Raw genomic sequence first — 3,747 nt, 5'->3', positions numbered from 1 at the left:
TGAGGATCACCTCGGGGGTCACAGAGCTGTGTCCACCCCCAGCCCAGTCCAGCTTGCTCCCACAGCCCCCCCCCCCCCTCCCCTCAGGCCGACCCGCCCCACTCAGAAGCTCCCAGACAGCTGCCATCTTGCCGGCTGGTATCTAAGCTGCTGAGGGCAACAACCAGACCGGACAGGTTCATGCTTCCCTGCAAGGTGCCACGCGAGAGAGGAGCTCAGGCCGTGAGTGAAGGATCAGAGTCAGTTCAAGGAATTGGTCTTTGCTGCAGAAGCCTCTGCCTTCCTGCCGTAGTGTCTGGCAGAGCTATAATACCACCAAGGGGCTGGGAGCTAAGAGTTGGGATCTGGGGCTTGGAACACAAATCGACAATGTTTAGTTTTGAGAGACCAAAAGAAAACAGTGGCTCCTAACAATATTCTTAAGGGAGTATTTGAATACAAGAGGACAGTTTGTGGATTATTTTCCGTGGGGGAAGGAGGAAAAAGGCTCGTCTGCGAATTATTTTCATTAGAGGCATAAGCAGTTTGGTCTACTTCCCATGATTGGTAAAGGAGGAATCAAGATAAGGAGGGGAGGTTTCCCACAGGCACATCCTTAGTCAAAAACAGTGACACTTTTTATTTCAAATCCTGGAATGTCTGGGTGAGGCTTCTGCCTCAGGAACACTGCTCAGGAACAGCAAAGCCGGCTCTGAGGAGAGATGTGTCCCTTCCTGCCAGCCAGCCCCTTCTCTCAGATGGTTCACCCCAACCTGGACGACATGGACCTGCTAGGTGCACATCCTGGGAATGCGCAGGAGAATCATGCCCCCCGCCCATTTCCAGTCGGCCCCTGGAGGCGTTCACTTGGTCCGGCTCGGCCTATACTGATTCATGGTCCTGAGGGGGGAGACAGTACCTTCCAGACAGGCAACTGAGTGCTCTTCCAACAGAACTCCTCATTAATTGTATCCAGCTCGACACTCAGCCATGGAGCATAGCTACGGAGCATCCATAGCTAGGTGCAAGGCATTAGGCACCAGGGCAGGTATGACTCCTGACCTCATGGCCTCAGAGCGGGCAGCAACCCCCCCACCCGGCCCCCAGTCTACGACTTGGAGCTTCCCTTCCAGAACCCATAGGAATGATGACACCTTCCTCCTTCCGGGGCAGTCACTGCTACTCCTAAAATCCAAAGATAGGCTGGCCCCCTACCTTAGTTTAAAAATCTTCGATTTTAAAAACCTTCGCTTTCTGCTCAAAGGAAACGAGGTTTCTTCACGCATTCATGCATCAAATATTTGGTGAGTGCTTCGTATGAGGCAGGCTGTGGTCTACATGGTGAGTACAGAGCAGTGAATAAAATAGACAAAAATCTCTACCCTCGGGGGTCTTAAATTTTAGTAGGGGAAGCAGAAGAAAAACTAACCAACTCAAGGGCAGAGCGTGCCAGGAGGGGAAAGGGATATGTTAAACAGGATGGTCAGCGAGGTTCCTTCGCAGCCCTGCCCGCTCTTGGCCTTTATCTTCTTGCTGAGATGGTGTTATTATGGTTCCCAAATGGCTGAGTGAAGAGTTCATCTGTAATGGGATTATCTCTGGCCCTGTTTGCTTTCATTACACTCCGACTCTCCGAGCATGAGAATCTAACCTTACCAAAAGCGTATTTTGGTAATCTGATATAAACTAAATTTAAACTCTGACCTCCAACAATAAAAACGCTACTTTCTCCTTCTGAAGACCTGAAATTCAGATTAAGGGCCTGCCAGCTTCACTTTCCGGGTTTCTCACTAACTTCTAATTAGATTCTAAGCATTCCTCAGAGGGGGCTGAGCGCAGGGCCCCCCTCTCCCCCCCAGCCCACGGCAGACACCAACCCACTGGCCTGGTTTCCCCTCATTCCCGTCCGAGATGAGAGGTCTCTCCTAGCTCCCCACACCCTTCCTCCAGCTTCCATTTCCTGGTATCATGGCAGAATACCAAGTGAGTGCTAAAAATTCACAATGAGATTGCTGCCTTAAGCCACATCACAAACGTGTTCTGATTCCCGTTTTGCACGAACTGCTTTAATCCTGGTATGAGTAAAGGTTAAGTACGAGCTTACTCAAATGTGCCCCCACGTCGCGTTCTAATTCCTATAGGTTATCTTATTTAGAAATTAAGGCGAGCAAAATCCACAAGGCGGGGGCGGGGTGTCTGCAGCCGGGGCTGCTCCTTGTCTCTCAGACCTCCGTGACCTCACTTGCCACCAGTTTGTCAACCATTTCCCATTTCTCAGAGCTTGGATGTTGGATAAATTTGTATGCTGGGCAGGTTTGCAAGACACAAAATTAAAACCTGGCTTTTTACTTGTTGGGTTCTGTTTTTTGTTTTTTTAAAGAGAGACCTGAAGCAAGTTTCACAGTCTCCAGCAGAAAAAGCAACTAAACATTCAAATTCAGGGATGTCCCACATTAATAACTGTTCACCAAGGAAGCATTTCCTGTTTATACGTGGAGCTAATGAGAATCCATCACCCCTGTCAAATATACTGAACACCAAATTCAAATGTCAAACCAAATGTAAGAGGTCACACATTTCCTTTGCTAACTAAAAGTGTAATTCATAAATATTATTGCTACCAAACTCTCCATCTACAACATTTGTTTAGAAATATGCACATGTAATATAAATTGTGATTAAGTTAAATGGGTATATTATTTCCTGTTTTAAGGGCTAACAGCAGCATGAATTATGCTTGACTGCAAAGAAGGCTCAAGTCGCAAGCAGTTCTGCCTGACTACAGCCCCACGTTTTACACCCCCAGATTGGTTTTTGCACGTTCATTCATAAATACTTTACATTAAGCAGCCTTGCTGATAACTTTCACTTCTGCTGCCTTATAAAACAGCTCTTACTATTGAAAAGGTCAGCTAAATGGACATAAACTTTGGGCCTAACTACATTTAAAAATAAAAGTGGAAAAACAAAAAAGATTTACGAAGCCAGGGTCTTCATGTACCTCTGTAAGCATAATACCAGAATCCAAATCAAACTGAAACTTCACATCTGTGGCATGATTTAGGGAGATGGGAAATGTTACCAGAGGAAGCAACAACCCAGATTTTCAACTTCCCACAATTCACGTTAGGGAGCAGAGAAACCAGGGGGGAAACCACCTTTCCTTCCATTTGCGTCCACAGATAAATTCAGCTAACGTCCCTAGTTTTAAAAATACATAAATTAGTATTTCTATTATTTCAGAAAAACAAAATGTATTTTAGCAGGGGAAACAAGGGGAGCCGAACAAATAGAAATAGCCTCTCACCTAAGAACCAGACAAGGATGTCAATCATGTGCTCACACTCAAAGAAAAGGAGGAAAAAAGCAAAGACCAGACTCAAAGCTGACCCTTACCAGTCATGCTCTGTCAGTTCAGGAAAGGAGTACAGTTTAACTCCGTAGTCAATGAAAACTATGACCGATAACAACAACCTAGGGGGAAAAAAAAAGGCGAGTGAGCAAATAAACCCTCCCTTCCCCAGCCCAGGTTGAGGGGTTTTTTTCCCCACAGGGAGAAGGGAGGGCTTAGCTCCAAATCTTGGCAGAGCCCCACTTCCATATCAGCAAAGCTGCTGGTCCTCATTCCCATGGGAACCAGGTCCCCCTGGCCACCCTGGTCTAAAGCATGTGGAGGAAAAGAGGAGGGAGAAAGGCTCCTCAGAGGAGCTCTGAGTCATCCCTGTTTTCGAAACTCTTCCCAAGGAGAGCCAGCCTGACGCCATTGGG

This window comes from Panthera tigris, chromosome A1 (genome assembly GCF_018350195.1).
Source record: "Panthera tigris isolate Pti1 chromosome A1, P.tigris_Pti1_mat1.1, whole genome shotgun sequence".
NCBI classification, from domain to species: Eukaryota; Metazoa; Chordata; class Mammalia; order Carnivora; family Felidae; genus Panthera; species Panthera tigris.
Note: the sequence above shows the minus strand (reverse complement) of the source record.